The 21,372-nt window shown below is 40.1% G+C and overlaps 1 long non-coding RNA gene and 13 other non-coding genes across 15 annotated transcripts in view; 1 reads left to right on the top strand and 13 right to left on the bottom strand.

Annotated features, from left to right (window-relative positions):
* LOC121887885 overlaps positions 1-21,372 on the bottom strand; it is a 38,514-nt gene that overhangs the window by 11,790 nt on the left and 5,352 nt on the right. For both annotated transcript variants that reach the window (XR_006093078.1, XR_006093077.1), the window contains exons 3-4: positions 3,838-3,949; positions 1,271-1,454 (exon numbers count right to left, since the gene is read on the bottom strand). This is a non-coding gene — a long non-coding RNA (uncharacterized LOC121887885). The remainder of the gene's footprint in view (positions 1-1,270; positions 1,455-3,837; positions 3,950-21,372) is intronic.
* trnag-ucc lies at positions 94-165 on the bottom strand. Its single transcript has one exon. It is a non-coding gene; the product is annotated as a tRNA-Gly (tRNA).
* trnag-ucc lies at positions 278-349 on the bottom strand. Its single transcript has one exon. It is a non-coding gene; the product is annotated as a tRNA-Gly (tRNA).
* Positions 750-831, bottom strand: trnas-aga. The gene has a single exon. It is a non-coding gene; the product is annotated as a tRNA-Ser (tRNA).
* trnaa-cgc lies at positions 4,189-4,260 on the bottom strand. Its single transcript has one exon. It is a non-coding gene; the product is annotated as a tRNA-Ala (tRNA).
* Positions 6,503-6,574, bottom strand: trnag-ucc. The gene has a single exon. It is a non-coding gene; the product is annotated as a tRNA-Gly (tRNA).
* trnag-ucc lies at positions 7,748-7,819 on the bottom strand. Its single transcript has one exon. It is a non-coding gene; the product is annotated as a tRNA-Gly (tRNA).
* On the top strand, positions 9,648-9,729 carry trnas-aga. The gene has a single exon. It is a non-coding gene; the product is annotated as a tRNA-Ser (tRNA).
* trnag-ucc lies at positions 10,775-10,846 on the bottom strand. Its single transcript has one exon. It is a non-coding gene; the product is annotated as a tRNA-Gly (tRNA).
* trnas-cga lies at positions 11,821-11,902 on the bottom strand. Its single transcript has one exon. It is a non-coding gene; the product is annotated as a tRNA-Ser (tRNA).
* Positions 12,587-12,668, bottom strand: trnas-aga. Its single transcript has one exon. It is a non-coding gene; the product is annotated as a tRNA-Ser (tRNA).
* trnag-ucc lies at positions 14,688-14,759 on the bottom strand. Its single transcript has one exon. It is a non-coding gene; the product is annotated as a tRNA-Gly (tRNA).
* Positions 17,599-17,670, bottom strand: trnaa-ugc. Its single transcript has one exon. It is a non-coding gene; the product is annotated as a tRNA-Ala (tRNA).
* On the bottom strand, positions 19,199-19,270 carry trnag-ucc. The gene has a single exon. It is a non-coding gene; the product is annotated as a tRNA-Gly (tRNA).

A 21,372-nucleotide genomic window follows, 5' to 3' on the forward strand; every position in this document is an offset into this window, starting at 1 on the left:
CATTCGAGTAACTGCAGTATTTGGCACTCTCGCACTGGCTTGGTTCCTCAGCCACGGAAGTTGCCGCTTGCTTTGTAAACAACGAGAGGGAACTGCGATGGCCGGGAATCGAACCCGGGTTAACTGCTTGGAAGGCAGCTATGCTCACCACTATACCACCATCGCTGTGGAAGACGAGGATTTCGCCGCCAACTCAGCAGTTTTTGGCACTTTACCGTTGGCTTGATTTTATCAGCCGCGGAGATTGCCACTGACTTCATAAACAACAAAACAGAACTGCGATGGCCGGGAATCGAACCCGGGTCAACTGCTTGGAAGGCAGCTATGCTCACCACTATACCACCATCGCTGTGCAAGATGAGGATTTTACTGCAAAATCAGCACTTTATATCAGTGTAAGGATTCAACAGGAAGAGGAGGAGGGAGGTACACCAAGCAGAGAAGAGAAGAATGTAGTTTGACATACCTGTAACTAATAGTAATATTATTATTGACTACGGAAGCTACGCTGCAAGAAAGTAAATGATAACAGAGTGGATATTGTATGTAGTCAATGTATGACGTGAAGGACTGTGCAGAAGAGCAAGTAGCACAGGTCCAGTCCAACATCTAGAATGACTCATTTGAAAGCAACCAGATTCACTGTTTCATTCTTGAAGGCATTTCACTACTCTACCAAGAGGTCCCCCCTACGGTTCTCCTGGCTTCTCAGAATTCCATCAGGCAGCGCGTGAACAAGATTAAGGCATCGTTGTCGGCAGGATTCGAACCTGCGCGGGGAGACCCCAATGGATTTCTAGTCCATCGCCTTAACCACTCGGCCACGACAACCACCCTGATAAGAATCTGTTGTTGGGGTGTCAAATGCATACGTGTCACACGCGTTGTTCCACCAATACCACACCGCACTCTCTGTCTCAAGAGAGTGGTCTTTTCACCTTCTGTGATGTGATACAAATTCAAGAATTTGTGATATGTATCTCAAGACATCCAGGACCTCCCTACTCTCTGCCTCTGTTCGATGACTCCCTGATGAATCTGTCTGCTCAGCTGAGTGTGAAAAATAAAGTTTACTATTTCAAAAGGTCTGAAAATAAGTTTTTAACTTCATTGTTAACAATTGTGAAACAATCAAAACACAACTAATGGGATAAATGATGTATTTTCATGTTTAGATATTCAAATTTGCGTATTTAAAAAGCTAATACACAACGGTTTATGGCAACTGCTATTAATTAAAATATCTATATTAAATATAATCATCACTTACCTTAGGATATCCACATTTGCAGAGGATTTTTTTTCTGAAGATGTCATATTCACAAAATGGTTGTTGTACAGAGGAGTTAAAGGACAGGCATCGATGTGCTGCATGACAGCCTTCCATTTCCTGGCCCACGGCTTCTTACATGTGGTAAACCAGTACTTCTCCTGGGCATACTGGTACAGGATACCTGCCAAATATGCATCAAGTTTACCTTTCTTGGTCATTTCTGCAAATATCAGGTTAAATGTCAGACAAAACCCAGAGATTTCGAGCTTTCTAATGGCATATATCACAAACTGCTTCTGCGTAGCTATATTACATAAACATATTGCTGGATGATTTGAGTCATAACAATGTATAAACAATAAAATCATCTAGCTACACTGCTGACATTACTGGTGGGAAAGGTGCCACATCTAACAAGACTATAAGGGGACAACTATGGAGACACGTAACTAACATTGACAACTTCAATATCAAGCCTGGCTAGTGAATAAAAATAATTTGAAAATTCTTAAATGTTAATATAATAATTTGCTTCTACATACAGATTTTCTTCTGTTGCTACAGTGTCGACCAAGGAGTCAATGTAACAGCAATGTAGCCATCTTTTGCTCTACTGTCATGGACAGAGAGAAGGGGCCTTACTGCTGTCCTTGTCATGTGACAATAATGTCCATTCTCTTTGTTAGGACTTTGTAGGTAAATCATTAGGAATGTTTAGGGCTTGGTACAGTTCCAGTTTGCACTCATCATTGTGTTCATCTGTTTTAATCTCCATAATATGAGTAAAGGATTTTAACTTTTCACAGAGAAAGGTTGTTAATAAAAGACTTAAACAATTGCTCGATTATTAAAATTCTGAGTGATTTTCTGCCAGCACAAGAAAAAAGGCAGAAATACGAAAATCCAGATGAGAATTTGGTTTGTAGTTACAAAAATGCCATTTGCAGTGACACATTGTATACCTTTTTTTTTTTGTTACTTTGAGGAAGTCGGCTGTTCATGCTCATACAGATGCAGCATGCCGACTCCTATTTTACAGCTAGTCGTGGGTCAGTGTAAAATTTACGGAGTAACTTATATCTACATGATAATAAAACCTAATAGATGTTCTTAGACTTACTGAGTGTTTGTTCAGCGAGATCTCCATTGTGCCACAAATGAAATTCCATTCACCTTCATTTTATTGGGTAGGGTGGCATATTTAAATGATTAACACATCTTGCTTCTCACTATCAGTGCCTTTACATGCACTTAAGTAGTCAGGTTACTCCAGTAAGTTCATATATTTAATTGTCATGTAAGCGAGAAACTTGGTTACTATGATCGCCTATGATCTATCCCCAGATAAGTTTTCCTGGAGAATGTGTATGTGTATAACAAAAGACTGCAGACAAGGAAAGCACAGCAGATCAGATGGATGACAGTAGATCATTATATAGAGTGATGCGCCCTCGTGTTTAAAATAATTCCATCCAAAGTTTGACAAAAACTGAAACTAACACAAAGTAACTTGTAGAAGTAATTAATTTGAATTTGTACAATTTCAGACATTTTCATGCTGTGAGGAAACACTCTGTGTCTGCCTTTCCTTTCCTCTCACTGCACAGAGACACATATAAACCAAAAAAAGACAGAAAGCAGCGACTTCTATCACAATAATAGAGTTAAAATGAGTAATTAGTTCATCATCCATTAAGAACTTCCAAAAGTTTTGGGGGTAGAGGCGAAATCAGGTTACTAATCTGTTGCATGTATACACTTATTTACAGTAACCATCTTACTGCAGATTACCAGCTTCACCAGGTTACTTCAGTGCATGCAAACGTACCACAAGATAGCCAGCTATTCACTCCTCCTTCAAAGGACGATTTCACCGATTTTCAAGTTCATTCCTACGGTCGTAATTTGGGCTGAATTATACATGAAGGACATTAAACTTTCCTCTGTTTTCTTTGTAATAAAATATCCCTTTTCATCCAGCTGCATGTTACACCACCTGGTGGGCTTTCGAGATCTGCCTTGGACTATAAACTACATTTCTTCATTTTCTGTAGTGGTGCCATCAAGGACTGTCAAAGTTGGGTCTCCCAAAACACTCAGCCGCAGCCTGACACAAATTTCAGCTGGCGAGCTTCTCCGTGATTCGACCGATAACCAAACAAACCAGGGAATTTGATCCTCAGGTGGGCAGAAAAGCTGAATCTAACACAAAAACAACTAGCTTTATAATATAATGTTGGAGTAGAGGTGTGGTGCCACTATTACAACTTATGAGGCCAAATATCGTGCTGTGGAATCAGATAAAACAGAGTATGGAGGTGAAAGTGACCACTGGAGCTACGTTACAGCTGCAGCCGAGAGAGAGGAGCCACAGCCAGAGTAGTTTTGAAGCATTGACCGGTGCACAGTCAGGATCATCAGAGAGAATGGAGACAGACTGAAAACTGCGTGCTGCAACAAACTCTGTGGTGTTTTGGTAAACATGACTTTGTTTTCTCATAGAATATTATATTGGACTTTGCCAGCTCTGAATACGGAACAGTACATCAGCAACTGTGTGTTACCTGTAACTTTTGCGGCTGCATTCAGCTTGAGCACTTAGGTCCCGGTTCCTTGTCGTCTGTCGTTTGGTTGCAGTTTTTCACCACTTCATCCATGATTGTTTGCCAAACCAAGCTGAAATGAAGACTGCAGATTCTGAGGGGTTTTTTTGGAATCTACAACCTTTTCTCAGTTTTCTCTAGTCATAGGGCATCAATTTAAAAAAAATACACATTTCTACTACATAGACGACCTAGTTTTAAGAAATCATCATATTTACAGATGTGAAATTTCCCCTCAAGTGTGTTTGTTTAAAACTGGTAGCCTATATTTATCCAGTGTCACCTGTCTCTTACTGTCATCATAAAGACTGTTGGAGATGCCGGGGATTGAACCCGGGGCCTCATACATGCGAAGCATGCGCTCTACCACTGAGCTACATCCCCTGTGAATGGTATGATGGAAACATTAATATCTAATGTCTCAACAATGATAACTTGATCAATGAGCTGTTTCCTTTGCACAAGAAAACAGGGTAATTCTGTAGGTATAGGTGGACAGATAGCAGAGTTTCCCCTATAATAGTACAGGCCTGACGGGCTGCCAGGCTAACAAGAACCCCCACCAGGCCAAAGGAATATTTTTTAATGCCAAAAATAACACCAAATATCCATTCTATCGGAAATCAATAGCGTTTGGGAGCCTCTGAGCAGCGCTGTTCCGAGACGTAACTTAACCTCTGTGTCATTGCTTGGGAAACTCTTGGTAGCGTAGCTCCTTTTAAGGAATAGGGCATTGCGTAAAATGTGACGTAGAAGTTGAGTGAGTGGTTGAGTGAGAGAGCGAGCAGCAGAAAAGTGACGGTGAATGTGAGCAGAGCAGAGGAAAAGGTTAGCAGTAAGTTGTCAGTCTGGCAGTAAATGTACAGTACAGGCTTTAGTGTGTAATAAATGCTGCAGCTTCTCAAGACCAAGAAAAGTCACGTCTATTGTTTCCCCAACTGCTGAAAAAGTGAGGGGGTTAACCTAACCTGCAGACACTAAACAGAGAAATAGAACAGAGAAATGTGTGGCTGCTGAGTCTCCCACAACCTCTTAGACGTACTGAATGTGAGGTCCTTATCAAATAAATCACTTATATGCCGAGACATTATTTCCTCCAATAAGCTGGATATGTTTTTGTAACGGAAACTTGGCTAAATCAGCTAAAGTCACAAAACTATCTCCAAGATATTAAAGACCGCTTGGCTCACAATTACCTTCAGTTAAATGAGGACAAGACAGAGATCCTACTCTTTGCCCCCCTACATCATACCACTATTACTGCCCAGAACCTCAATCACCTTTCTGCCAACATCAGACCACATGCTAATAACCTGGGCATTATATTTGATGGTGATTTCAACAGGCAGGTAAATTCCATTGTCAGGTCCAGGTTATTCAAGCTGCCCGGCTATTAATAAGGTCCAAAAAATAAGACCACATCACCCCTATCCTTGCATCCTTAGGCCATATTCAGAGTCAACTTTTGGAGAAATGCAACCCGACATCACTGTGGCTGAGGGCTGCAGTGGCCAATCACAGCTGGAGATCAGACTGATCAGAGCTGTAAACTCTGCCATGAGGGAGTACGAACACGTTACTAGGAAGAGGGGAGGACATTTCTCTTTGTTTGATAACATTAAAAGTAAAGTTAGACTCTGCTATCTGCCTCTCGACTCATTTCCTGGTTCAGAGGCAGCAAAGCAGCCCAAACCATGATACTACCACCACCTTGTTTCACAGATGGGATAAGGTTCTTACACTGGAATGCAGTGTTTGCTCATCGCCAAACAGAACGCTTCTCATTCAAGCCAAAAAGTTCGATTTTGGTCTCATCCATTCACAGAACATTGTTCCAATCACCTTCTGGCTTATCCATGTGGTCTTGAGCGAACTGTAAACGGCAGCAATGTTCTGTTTGGAGAGAAGTGGCTTTTTTCTTGCAACTCTGCCATGCACACAATTGATGTTCAATGTTCTCCTGATGATGGACTCATTAACATCGACTGTAGCCACTGCAAGAGAGACCTTTAGTTTCCTAGACGTTACCCTTGGGTCTTGTAACCCTTTCCAGCTTGGTGAGCATCAACAACTCTTCTTCTAAGGTCCTCAGAAATCTCCTGTTTGAGTCATGACACACTTCCACAAACCTGTGTTGTGGGGCTAAGACTTTGACAGTGAAGACCCAGCTTTCTCTTCTTTAAATAAGGCAGGGCCTCCCAGACTCATACTTGATTGTCATCCCATTTATTGAAACACCCAACTCTAATTTCCTCTTCAAATGAATTAATAATCTTAGGTTCACATAATTTTTCAACACACAAATATGTAACATTGAATCATTTTCCTCGATAAATAAATGAACAAGTGTAAAGTTTTTGTCTCATTTGTTTAACTGATGTCTCTTTATCTAGTTTTAGGACTTGAGCGGAAATCTGATCATGTTTGAGGTCATATTTATGCAGAAATAGAGCAAATTCTAAAGGGTTCACAAACTTTCAAGCAGCACTATATATATATATTTGCAGATATATACAAGCATGTGCAGAGAACACATGCTTTAAAACTTGCAGAGGGTAAAAATGGATTGAGAAAACAGACTGAGGAGCGCACACTTCTCTGACAACAAATCCAAACAAAACAGAACTGCGATGGCCGGGAATCGAACCCGGGTCAACTGCTTGGAAGGCAGCTATGCTCACCACTATACCACCATCGCTGCAGAGCATCACGAATATAACCGCACACTCACCAGTTTAGGTCAGTGTAAGAATTTGACAGGAAGAGGATAGAAGGAGAGAGTGAGAGGAGGAGCAGAGGAGAGTGAGAGGAGGAGCAGAGGAGAGGAAGAGGGAGGTACACCAGGAAGAGAAGAGAAGAGAAGAGAAGAGAAGAGAAGAGAAGAGAAGAGAAGAGAAGAGACGAGACGAGACGAGAAGAGAAGAGAAGAGACGAGACGAGACGAGAAGAGAAGATGTAATTAAACACAAACTTCTGTAATAGTACTATTGACTGAAAGTATTTTTACATAACAAAGTAAAGGTAGAGACAACTAAGGTCTAGCATGACACAGGAAAAGGTAATGTCACTGAGCAGCTGTCGTACAGTCTTATTGTATTCAACAAGCTACACTTCATACAAACCACTTTAAGGGTCAACTTTACAGGACCTTTGTGCCAGACGTGTGGTATTAATTGTAGTACAGGGTGTGTTGATGTTTAGACACTTCTTCTTGCACTTCAACAAACATGCACATGAAAATAAGCCTCCATTGTCAACTCCGAATGACACTAGAATGCTCACAGACCATATTCAGCTTTGTTTAGTGTCAGAAAGGTATTAATTGGACTCAACAGTAATTTTTTTACCCTGGACCCAAAACCATGCCAGCAAAATGCCACACAGCATAGCCACCAGATCCCCTTACTGTAGGGATCAAGCATTCAAACCTGTACCAGTTTTTAATTTAATTTGTCACCTGTCTGTAGTTGTTAAATACAATTGATACTGTACTTTTCTGGTCATAAGAGAATTGAGCAAATGCGGAACAGTGGTTAAAGAATAATATCACTGCTGGAAAAAACTTAATTTCATAAAGTTAAACTGTCTATATTGTGGAGAGGTGCATTTTTTTTTAGAATGGTCCCCCATGAGCGGAGAAAACAGAAAATTTCCAAAACAATTAATCATAGAATTAAATAGCGTATTTCCAGTTTCAACATAATATTCTATATGAAGCTTGAACATGAACCTGCTGTTGTTAATTATACCTGTAAACAATCATGATAGCCACACATCTCTGACAGCAAAACCAAAAAACAAGCAATGCACAGTTCCTACAGAACATATGAATTGCACTTCCACTGTAAACACAACTTGGGAAGAACGCATCTGCGATGGCCGGGAATCGAACCCGGGTCAACTGCTTGGAAGGCAGCTATGCTCACCACTATACCACCATCGCTATGAAATACATGAAAAACTTCTTCAGATTCAGGAGTTCATGTCAGGAATTGAACAGAAAGGAAGGAGAGAGAGACGGAGGTACATCAGCAAAGTTGGAAACCTCTGCAACTGCTGTAAGTCAAACAACTTCACAGAAAGTAAATTCTTCATAAGTGTCTTTTCTTTGCGAGTGAATTCTCACTCTTCAGTTTTGGTGTATGGTGTTCTAATAATCCAGCAGATAGCACATGAAAATAATCATAATTGGCAGGATTCGAACTTGTCCACGGAGAACCCAACGACCTTAACCACTCAGCCATAACAATCCCCTGAGAATCTGTGTTCAAAGTGATCTCAATCTCAAGAGGCTGTTTGTAAAGTAATAGATTGAGAAAATGCGAGAGGATGCAGAGTACGTTTTCCACTGCACTTTGCTGATAAAACAGAGTGAAGAAGGATAAAAGATTTGAGATTGACCAGCATCTAAGCTTAAAGGGTCCGTGTGGAGTTTCTGACCTCTTGTAGTGCTATGAAGCAGTTTTTCATGAGATGGTCCCCATTTTGCTGACACACATGCACGCTGGTGATGTGATACACTGGTTTATAGGTGGCTGTAATGCACCAAGAAACACAGCAATGCACCAGCAAAGGCAGGGAAGAAGACTACAGGCAAATAACCATGGATGCTGGATTTAAAATACTTAAATCTCAGCTTTGCAAATGTTGTGGAAGGAAATGGATTCAGCACATTTGTTAGACCTCAACGACACACATAATCAGTTTTGGTGAGTAACACTCAATGTAAACATAACTTTTGTTTGTTTACAAGAAACTCCACAGGGCTCCTTTAATAAATCTGGGTATTAAGCCAACCGGGAATCCAAAGTGGAACCGGCTGTCAGACCCTATCCAGACAATTTTGTGTCTTGTTGTTCAGAACAAATAATAAATCCCAAATGCTAAAGAGGTTTAAAAAAAGGTTAGGTTCAAAACACCATAAGGATGACTTTAGGTCTCAACTAGCTACTTCTATTTAGAGTAAGAGTTTCCTTCCTCTGCAGGCTCCACTTCACTCAGCTGCCCGTCAGACCCGCTGCTTCTTCCCCCTTTAACTTCAATAACAAACCAGGGCTCAGTGCTCTGGTTGGATCCACATGCAGAACTGGGGCTAACGTTGGCTGGGAGGCTAGCTGGCTGTGCTTCACTCCAGTCATGCTGTGGCTAACAGTCCGCAAGCCTCAGCAGAGAACTCGTTACATTGCTTTTGACCGCCACAGCTAACGACAGTCTGATGTCAACGAAGGATTCGAACCTGCACCGGGGGACCCCGATGGATTTCTAGTCCATCGCCTTAACCACTTGGCCACAACAACCACCCTGAAAATAATCTGTTGTTGGGGTGTCAAATGCATACATGTCACACGTGTTGGTCCACCTATACTACCCTACAGTACAGTATTTATATAATCACCTCACAAATAACTGCACAGAAAGTTTGTAAGGGCAGTGTTACTGTTTAGTTTTGGTGTATGACTGTCTCAATAGAGATCTGACAGGTAATGAAAGACCATGTTGCACATCATCAGAGAAGATGATGATATAGTTTAACCCAAAGTTCTGTAACTTCTCTCTGATAAGAGTAATATCTTGGAGCAGCTGTTTTACAGTGTTGTATGAAACTGTATTCAAACTGTCCTTACCATATCAAGTAACCATGTTGCTGATATGTCACATCAACATCACATCCAAATTAAAAACACTATTGTCTTTGTTTACCGAGCGAAATTGTTGTTTCTCAATCGTTGATTATTGATTAACAGAAAGGAGGGCATATGATCTTGTTGCAGGTTGTCGTGGCCGAGTGGTTAAGGCGATGGACTAGAAATCCATTGGGGTCTCCCCGCGCAGGTTCGAATCCTGCCGACAACGTCAGACTGTTTTGAGCTGTGGCAGTGTTCAGAGTTCTCTGCTAGAATGTGAATGTGTTCCAAAAGTATCAGTAATGTCTGTTAGTAGAGAACTATATAAACTGCTATTCACTGCCACAACTCAAGACAGTCTGGCATCACCAGGATTTGAACCTGCGCAGGGAGACCCCAGTTAATTTTTAGTCCATTGCCTTAACCACTCGGTAGGGCTGCTCAATTATGGCAAAAATCATAATCACTATTATTTTGGTCAATATTGAGATATCAATTATTTAACACCATTACTCATGGACTTTGGAAACATCGTGCATCATGCAACAGTGGCTTTCCTTCGACTTTAAATTATAAAAATTATAATTCAACTGAAAACAAATAAAAAATAAATGTAAAAATTAGATAAATAAATAAAATAAATAAAAATATATAATATATACATATATTTAAATAAATAATATAAAAATGATAAATATATTAAATCAAAATAAATAAGCTCAACTATGTTGTGGTGCACTTCTAAAACCTACTGAAAACTACTAAACATTTATTCAATGTATAAAAATAAAAAATAAAAATAAATTACTGTAGTACTAATTAGTACTAGTCTTAATAATATGAGTAAAGTAGTTAAACCCTTCACAGAGAAAGTTTGCCAATTTAGATTATTAAATGACTTAAACACTAATAATAGCCATGATGTCCTCAACAATGCTCTAGACATAATTACAGGAAGAAGACAGAGATTATCCTCCAAACATTCTGCAGTAGCTTCATGTTAGGACTTGAACTTACTTTGTGGAGTTTACCTGTACAATCTTACTAAACTCAATACAACAGTCCTGAAATACATAATGATGCTCTACCACAGAGCTAGCAACCTCTCAAATGATTTTGAACAGCGCAGGTGTAAAAGATTATCTACATACTACTTACTTTTACTGTACAACTCAAAATGAGCTGAGAGAAACCTGTTTTTCTGACCAGATTGATGAACACACACATCTGAATAATAAAATCTAAAAGTAACAAGCACAAAAAACTGAAAGAACTGCGATGGCCGGGAATCGAACCCGGGTCAACTGCTTGGAAGGCAGCTATGCTCACCACTATACCACCATCGCTGTGGAAAAGAAGGAATTTGCTGCCAACTCAGCAGTTTACATCAGCATAAGACTCTACTGAGAGGGGGGAGGAGAGTGAGTGGAGGAGGAGCAGAAGAGAGGAAGAGGGACGTACACCGAGAAGAGAAGAGAAGAGAAGAGAAGAGAAGAGAAGAGAAGAGAAGAGAAGAGAAGAGAAGAGAAGAGAAGAGAAGAGAAGAGAAGAGAAGAGAGTCATAGTGAGGTATGACAACATTAGCTCTACAAATGGAAAGACGCTTCTTTAGGAAAACACTGGAAGGTGCACAGAGGCAAGATACGAACACACAGCACTACAAATCTGCAATGCGTGTAGAGGTATGTGTTGTTATTCTGTAGCAGCCTTGTGTTATTTGTGTGCAGGTTAGCTGTTAAGCATGACTTAATGAAGGTAAACACACAGCTGTGTGGCTAATGGCACTGCGTTCTGCACTTCTCAAATCAGGGGCTACAGATCTATCAACACACCAGTCCTGCTGCCTTCAGATGCTGCAGGGATTTAATGACCTGAAGGAGAAGCTTTTCATACAGTATGAAGCAGCTGTGGACAACAGATACTGTAACATCATTATATCTGTACAATATAAATCAGTGCAGACTGCTTTACCCATCTTCTATTTGATGCAGTTATAAACCGAAGTACTGGTTGGAGAGTGCTTTATTTAAATAATTTATTCATATTTGTAAGCATTATTCTGTTATTACTGGGCATTTCCTGCTAGTACTACATTTGTTGTTGATAAAAAGCAAAGTGTCAGCAGAGTGACTTTGCACCAGAAACAGACGTGGTCCTGAGATTTTCAGTGTTTTTCCACTGAAAATATCAACAACTCACTTTGTGAGGTCTCATTTGTTTGAACTTCCAACCTGTGCACCATGCGTGCTGAGCTGGGCACCAAATTACCACACACAGAACTACTAACTGCTTTTGACTGTTACAACTCAAAACAGTCAGACGTTGTCGGCAGGATTCGAACCTACGCGGGGAGACCCCAATGGATTTCGAGTCCATCGCCTTAACCACTCGGCCACAACAACCTTTGCCACCATATGATTGGCATCTGCAGTCTGCCAACCCATGGTGCCGGATGGGGCTCATTAGCATTTTATCATAAACTTAAACTGTCATAAGTTTATCACAAGTTAAATTAGTGATTAACAAGTGAGTACACCTGGCGGTAGACTACTTTTATGTTTTATACAGTAACCTTTGTGTACACTGGAACAGGTGCAGATGATACAATGATGTGTAACAAATGGGGGAGGGGAGGGGGGCTTGTTATTCATGCTTCTTATACATATTTTTCGTTCTTATAAATACTCAACGATAGGTTGTACCAGCGTCAGGTTCAAAAGTTTGGCCGACTTTGTTTCCATTCAACGCCGGAGCTGAGAGCGTCAAGAGTCATAGTATAAAGGAGCGCGCTGTCCTCCGTTTCCATCATCCCTCTCTATTCCATCACACTTATGTTTTTAGGTCATTTAGAAACGAGATTTAGAACAATGATGCAGCTAAAAAAAAAAAAGCTGTGATTCAACTGACAAAATGCAGGTTAAGTAAGGAGCTTCACGAGTGATGATTTGAATCATAGAAGTTCAGGGGGCAGCCCTGTAATCAGACATTAACTCTCAGTGATTTTATCTTTGTAATTGAGAATATGACATTCCTCAAATCTAAGTAGCATCTGTGGCTTTTGACCGCCACAGTTCAAAACTGTCTGACGTTGTCGGCAGGATTCGAACCTGCGCGGGGAAACCCCAATGGATTTCTAGTCCATCGCCTTAACCACTCGGCCACGACAACCCACAAAACAAATTCATTCCCTCTTTTCCATTAACATGGAGAATTTTCTCAGTGATTGAGAAACACAGTGCTATTACTAACAACGCCAAAGCTAATGTATAGAACATTGGTTGTTCTATAAAGTGAAAATGTACAATTTTAAAAAATATATATATTCTGGTGCTCTATGACTGCAGAAAAAAAGGAAAGTTTCCTTAAACTTTCTAAAAGAATTAATCATAGAATAAGACATTGGATTTCCAATTCACCAATTTAATCTTTAAGTTACAACACTCCTGTATCCTGTATGTGAAGCCTGAGCATGAACCTGTTTTTTCTCAACTTACACCTGTTAACCATCATGACAGCTACACATCTCTGACAGCAAAACAAGCAAAGTACTATTCCTACAGAACATATGAACTATGCTTCTACTGTAAACACAGCTTGGGAACGAAACATCTGCGATGGCCAGGAATCAAACCCGAGTCAACTGCTTGGAAGGCAGTGTAGTATAGAATTGTTCTAGATAGGTTTATTCATGTTCATCGAGTCGTGTGTGATAATTTACCAGGAGCTTTTGACACCAGAAGGGCCTCAACACAGTTGGGGCGTTCTCTCCCAAGGAGATTTGATGTTATTTGACTAAAAGCTAGGCTATGCATTTTCACATCATTGTAAACCATTATTATTAAAAAACAACACAGGTTGTCGTACACCCAAACATTAGCAAGAAGAAAAGTGGAACAAATATGCTCACTGATGAAGTAAACTCTATGTCCTGAAGAATAAATTTAGAGGATTGGAATTGATTTTTTAATTTAAATAAAACCAAATATTGTTTCTAGAGCAGCAACAGTAATGTTTACAACAGCAAAGTCACTATATAAACTCAATAATATCTCACTGAAAACAAAAATAACATGTCAATAAAATAAATAATATTTCTGACATCAAAGTACTGAGTGGAGTTTAGAAAGAATGAAGAACACAGACATCAGTCAGTATCAGTCAATCATCCTGTCCTCTGTCCTCCTCTTTCTGATGCTGATGTGATTCACTGCTGCAGGTACTGCTGGTAGAGGGAGGGGGGGCTGGTTTAGGAGGGGGGCCACCGTCTCAGCCAGTAGATAAGTTTACAAGAACTTGACTAGTTTTAAGACATGTGGCAAACTAAGCTAAACAGTTAGACTACATACAGATTGCTTTGATTTTAAGTTATTCATAACAATTCGCTATTAGCCTAACTAGAGCACTGTGTTTGTATAAAACATACTGGTGGTGGATGGGAGACTGCAGGCAAAGCAACATACCCTTATCAGCGTTTTACTCATGAAAGTTTTATTGCACTTAGGAGTAATGAGCATTGCTGTCGTCAACTTGAGTAAAACTTTCTTTCACTTCACAGGATCATTCAGGATCTTCTACACATTGGTTCTACTAAACCTGTCATTAACTATCACCTCATCTTCATGCACACCTCCACTTTGTTTTTCCTGCCTTTGTGATTCAGCATCTGACATTTCTAAAGTCTCAATAGCATCTCTAGTAGAGAACTCTTTACATTACTTTTGAATTCCACAGCTTAAAACAGTCTGGTGTCAGCAGGATCTGAACGTAGGCAGGGAGACACCAGTGGATTCCAAGTCCATCATCTTAACCACTCGGCCACAACAACTATCTTAACACTTTCAGTTTCCTTTTGTGATTACATCAACCTGTATTAGTCTTGATAAAATGAGTAAAGGAGTTAAACCTTTCACAAAGAAAGTTTGCCAATTGAACTTAAATGACTTAAACACTAATAATAGCCGTGATGTCCTCAACAATGCTCTAGACATAATTACAGGAAGAAGACAGAGATTATCCTCCAAACATTCTGCAGTAGCTTCATGTTAGGACTTGAACTTACCTTGTGGAGTTTACATCTACAATCTTACTAAACTCAATACAACAGTCCTGCAATACATTATGATGCTCTACCACAGAGCTAGCAACCTCTGAAATGATTTTGAACAGTGCAGGTGTAAAAGATTGAACTGCGATGGCCGGGAATCGAACCCGGGTCAACTGCTTGGAAGGCAGCTATGCTCACCACTATACCACCATCGCTGTGGAAAAGGAAAAATTTGCTGCCAACTCAGCAGTTTACATCAGCATAAGAATCTACTGGGAAAGGGGGAGGAGAGTGAGTGGAGGAGGAGCCGAAGAGAGGAAGAGGGAGGTACGAAGAGAAGAAAAGAGAAGAGAAGAGAAGAGAAGAGAAGAGAAGAGAAGAGAAGAGAAGAGAAGAGAAGAGAAGAGAAGAGAAGAAAAAATGTGGAGAAACACTGCTATTACTAACTCAAGACTAGGCCTGGGTATCGGTACTTGATACCTTTAAGGCATCGACCAAAATAAGCCAATACCAAGTTGTATCAAAACTTCTCCAGTCGAATGATGCCTGCATTCAATGCTTTTTGTACCCAGATCTAGAAAAAAATGAGTATTTGTATGGTTTTGCCCCAAGCGCGTGTGGTGATAATGCTTCATTGTACAGTTTTGTACAGTTATTTAATAAATATTTCAATAATTTGAACACTTTCAAATTGTATATGTGTAAAAATAATTTGGATGGGGAGGGGTGGTGGCATTTTACGCAACTGAATGCTTCCATTCACATGATGGGTATCGAATGCAGTAGAAAAAAAAAGGTATCGAATGAAGTATTCCATTGGTATCGGTATCATTTTAAGGGTACTGGTATTGTATTGTCATTTTCAGGGTAAAGGTATTGTATTTTTTTTTAAAAATACCCTGCCCCACTCAACACCAAAGCTTGTGTATAGGTCACCAGTTGTTCTACATAGTGGAACAGTGGGATTTTTTTTTTGGTTCTCTAAGACCACAGAACAAGGAAAGTTTCCTTAAATAGTCCGAAACAATTAATCATAGAATAAAACTATGAATGTCCAGCTCATCAGTTTAACCTCTAAACTACAACACTCCTGTTCTATAGGAAGCCTGAACATGAGCCTGTAGTTTGTCGACATATACCTGATAGAGCCACACATCTCTGACAGCAAAACAAGAGCACAAGCAAAGTTCCTACAGAATATACATATGGACTGTACATTACTGTAAACACAGCTTGGTAAGACAGCATCCAAAATGGCTGGGAATCAAACTCAAGTCAACTGCTTGGAAGGGAGCTATGTTCACCACTGTACCATCATTGCCCTGGAAGAAGAAAGATTTTTCTGCAGAGTCAGCTGTTTGTGTCAGAGGGGAAGGAGGGAAAAGAAGAGGAGGGAGTGAGGAGAGAAAGAGGGAGGTACACATCAGGATCTAGTTTCTATGTCTTTTCTGAGGGTCTTACTCTATAGTGGGATGTTTATACTTTTCCATTCTCTTCACACAAATACAAGCTTTGTATACAAGTGTGTATATTTATTTTACTTCTGTGTGAAGTGCTTTGATCTTTACATATTCTTACAATGACTGTCAGGCTACAGTTTACTATTGGTGGTGTTGTATATAAAAACATATGTTATATTAACATATAATGTAAGATATATAAGACCTGCTGGATCAGTTTCATTTTCACTATTGCAATCTATAAGCCCTTTTCATACGATATTTAAAAGTCTTTGACTTGTATATCTAAATAAAGATGTACACAAGTCTTATATAGGGTAAGGTACCTAACTTCGATACTTTTATGGCACCGACCAAATTGCTTCGATACTACTGAGCATCAAAAATATTCTTGTCATTCAGTACCAAATTTCGATACCTAGCAGGAGCTGACCTGTCCGGAACATCCGGCTATAGCTTCTCAACATAAACAGCAATGGCGGAGGCAGCAGCAGCATCTACAGTGGTATCATCAGAAACAGGAGGTTGGACCAAAACACATCAACTCCAGGTAAGACAAGATGACGCTGTTTTAAAATATCAAAGGCTATAATACTGGTCACACAGAGACTGCTTCACTACGTTAGCTGCTGTTTGACCAGCCACCGAACCATCGCTGTTTTGATGTAAAACAATAGGCAGTATTATTATCTTTAATATTTTAATACAGCTTCATCTCGTCTTACCTGCAGGTTACGTGTTTTGGTCCAAACTCCTGTTACTGATGAAGCTGCTGTAGACGCTGCCGCTGCCTCCACTTGCTATGTTTTGAGCTGTTAACCAGACTAGCATTAACAGACAATATACTGCACAAAACAACTGTCATAAAGCAAAGTCATAAAATCATTTATGCTAATGTTAACTAACTATACAGAGACAGTCAATACACTTTATCTTTAAACCTAACCAATGTTAAAACTAGCAAGCTGTGCTGGTTGCGGTCTTCTTCCATATTACCAAATCTATTGGGATGTTTATCGCTGCAGACATGAGGCCATACTCTGTTGTGGAAAACAAAGGGTTTAAAAATATGGTGAAAGTGCTGAAGTGACGACAACCATCCTGATAAGAATCTGTTGTTGGAGTGTCAAATGCATACAAGTCACATGTGTTGGTCCATCAGTACTACACTACAGTACAACATTTACACAATCACCTCATAAACAACTTCACAGATGGTTTTGAAAGGCCAGTGTTACTTTTCAGTTTTGGTGTATGACTGTCTCAATAGAGATCTGATAGGTAATGAAAGACAAGCCAGCATGTTGCAGATATGATACATCACCAGAAGAGAAGAAGATGATACAGTTTAACCCAAAGTGTCACATCAACATCACCTCCAAATCAAAAACACTAATGTCTTTGTTTTACCCAGCGAGAACAAGTTTCTGTGTCCTTTTTTTATACACTTTTCTATTATTTTTTTCTGTCTCCTTCATGCAAATACACAAGCTGCGACATACAAATTGTGTGTGTATGCCTCTTTGCAGTGTGAAGTACTCTCTAAGATGATGTAATGTGATCAATACAAGTTAGTTGTCACCATAAAGCTTATTGGAGATGCCGGGGATTGAACCCGGGGCCTCATACATGCAAAGCATGCGCTCTACCACTGAGCTACATCCCCTGTGGCTACAGTAGATAAAGACAGCAGAGATATGAGAAGAGATTGATCATTTCAGGGCCTATGGGAGTCATCAGTCTGACATCAACAGGGGTGTGAACTGCAATAAAAGTGATTTGGAGAAATATCAGAACATTGTAATTCGTTAGCTGTTTCTAATGATCACAGTTCAGCAATTCAGCAGACAGAACATGAAATTAATCATTGTCAGAAGGATTTGAACCTATGCAGGGAATGTGTTTAGCAGGGGGCCGCCGTCTCAGCCAGTAGATAAGTTTACAAGAATTTGACTAGTTTTAAGACATGTGGCAAACTAAGCTAAACAGTTAGACTACATACAGATTGCTTTGATTTTAAGTTGTTAATAACAATTCGCTATTAGCTTAACTAGAGCACTGTGTTTGTATAAAACATACTGGTGGTGGATGGGAGACTGCAGGCAAAGCAACATACCCTTATCAGCGTTTTACTCATGAAGGTTTTATTGCACTTAGGAGTAATGAGCATTGCTGTCGTCAACTTGAGTAAAACTTTCTTTCACTTCACCTGGTTCACTGTGTCCTGCTGCTGTCTCTGTGGCCACCAAAACCACAATTTTAAACCCAGCAGTGGGTTACTTTAACAGTTTATCTATTAACTTTTGCTGATACAATAATGTTGAAGATAAACAATAGATAAACTCAGACTAATTGAAAATCTGTTATAATTAAGATATATGTACACAAGAGGCCTAGTTCTGATCTTTATGAAGGAAATCCTAACATACACAGTTTATGACTGGTTTAGTAGAACTAAATCACACATGAGTTTTCACCTATGACCTCATCTTCTCACACACCTCCACTTTGTTTTTCCTGCCTTTGTGATTCAGCATCTGACATTTCTAAAGTCTCAATAGCATATGTTAGTAGAGAACTCTTTACATTACTTTTGAATTCCACAGCTTAAAACAGTCTGGTGTTGTCAGCAGGATCTGAACGTAGGCAGGGAGACACCAGTGGATTCCAAGTCCATCATCTTAACCACTCGGCCACAACAACTATCTTAACACTTTCAGTTTCCTTTTGTGATTACATCAACCTGTATTAGTCTTGATAAAATGAGTAAAGGAGTTAAACCTTTCACAAAGAAAGTTTGCCAATTGAACTTAAATGACTTAAACACTAATAATAGCCGTGATGTCCTCAACAATGCTCTAGACATAATTACAGGAAAAAGACAGAGATTATCCTCCAAACATTCTGCAGTAGCTTCATGTTAGGACTTGAACTTACTTTGTGGAGTTTACATGTACAATCTTACTAAACTCAATACAACAGTCCTGCAATACATTATGATGCTCTACCACAGAGCTAGCAACCTCTGAAATGATTTTGAACAGCGCAGGTGTAAAAGATTATCTACATACTACTTACTTTTACTGTACAACTCAAAATGAGCTGAGAGAAACCTGTTTTTCTGACCAGATTGATGAACACACACATCTGAATAATAAAATCTAAAAGTATCAAGCATAAAAAACTGAAAGAACTGCGATGGCCGGGAATCGAACCCGGGTCAACTGCTTGGAAGGCAGCTATGCTCACCACTATACCACCATCGCTGTGGAAAAGGAGAAATTTGCTGCCAACTCAGCAGTTTACATCAGCATAAGAATCTACTGGGAGAGGGGGAGGAGAGTGAGTGGAGGAGGAGCAGAAGAGAGGAAGAGGGAGGTACACAGAGAAGAGAAGAGAAGAGAAGAGAAAACACTGGACGGCGCACAGTGGCACAACAATTTGTTTGAACTTCCAACCTGTGCACCATGCGTGCTGAGCTGGGCACCAAATTACCACACAGATGGGTCTGCTGGAACTTTCATTATCATGCGTTTGTTCTTACTCAGACCGCATGTTAATGCCAGGTTTAAACAGGGTGATTCAGAATCTGACATTCCTAAAGTCTCAGTAGTGTTTTCTACAAACTGCTCTTGACTGACACAACTCAAAAAACAGTCAAATGTTGTCAGCAGGATTCAGAACTACATGGGGAGACCCCAATGGATTCCTAGTCCATTCCCTTAACCACTCAGCCACGACAACCCACAAGAGGTGCTCCTTCCACCTTTTCCACAAATGTGGAGAAGCACAGTGCTATTTCTAACTCAAAACTAGGCCTGGGTATCGGTACTCGATACCTTTAAGGCATCGACCGAAATAAGCCAGTACCAAGTAGTATCAAAATTTTCCAATCAAATGATGCCTGCGTTCAATGTTTTTTGTAACCAGTTCTAGAAAAAAATGAGTATTTGTATGGTTTTGCTGGCAGCTAATCACCCCAAGCGTGTGTGGTGATAATGCTCCATTGTACAGTTAATTAATACATATTTCAATAATTTGAACACTTTCAAATTGTATTTGTGTTAAAATCGTTTGGATGGGGAGGGGTGGTGGCATTTTACATTTTTCTTCCTTGCCTTTGCTTGTGCATTGCTGCATTTCTTGGTGCACTAAGACAGTGCCCATTCAAAATGTGCCTGTTTGAAACGGGACGATTTCTCAATACCTAGAGAGAACAGTGCCCCTCCCCTAAATGCCTCTCGTGCAGACCATCGGTTGACGCTACAATATACTGATGTTCCCTAAACGTCTCACACACAGGCTACCAGTAGACACTATAATTTACTCATGTTCCCTAAATGCCTCACATGCAGGCTACCAGTAGACACTATAATTTACTCATGTTCCCTAAATGCCTCACATGCAGGCTATCGATAGATGCTACAATTTACCAAAGCTCCCTAAACACCTCACATGCAGAATATTTGAAGACTACAATTTTGAGTTGAGCTGAAGTTGATCGGATGTACTGTAGTGCCCGTTGTGCCTGAAACATCCTGCACTATGACTTGAACATACATACAAAGTTCCCGAGTGCGAGGAGCGGGAATAGATTTTAACTCTCTGAAATTTTTCAATTCATTCTCTATGGTAGTTCTCACCACTCTGGATGTGATCTCATCTCTGACCACAATGTGGGTTGCAACGGCAGAGTGGCACTGTCTGTATTCCTGCTCCTTGAATCCACGTGCAGAAGAAGCAGTAGTAACGTTGTTTATGAGGTATTTTTATATTTTTCTGAATGTGCCTGAAACATCCATCACTAAGTCTTGCACATACATGCCAAGTTTCATTCACAGTAATATTATACCCGTTCAGCGGCAGTGTGTTTTAAAACATTTAAAACATTAAAACACAGTGTATCCAGAGCTGTTACTAAACCTGTCTGACCGCAGCTCTACAGCACTGCTCCACGATTTAACGTTTTAAAACTTAGAACTCAAGATTTTACCAGCTGACAACCACAGGAACAGAGAGCCAGAGAGTTTTAGAGCTGCAGGGCAAGATGTGAGGAGGATTTCTGTTGTTTGTGTGGCTGCCAGCAGCTCTTCATCCCATGGACAGTCACAGACGGAGAGATTTCCTCCAGCAGGCTAGCACCACTGTTAACTGCTGAAGCTAAAACTGTCTCAATCAGCATATATTTGAAAATAAGCGCAGGGCTAGGGGAGGTGGGTGTTAACATTCTACCATTTATACAAATTTCATGACGTAGAGACCCCCCAAATGGTTGACTCTACATCAGCATTGGCCCAGTCTTTTCAGGGCTGTTTACAAACAGCAGATGACAGGTTGAGCCATTTTCAACCCATGAATTGATTGATTT

Source organism: Thunnus maccoyii, chromosome 21, assembly GCF_910596095.1.
Source record: "Thunnus maccoyii chromosome 21, fThuMac1.1, whole genome shotgun sequence".
NCBI classification, from domain to species: Eukaryota; Metazoa; Chordata; class Actinopteri; order Scombriformes; family Scombridae; genus Thunnus; species Thunnus maccoyii.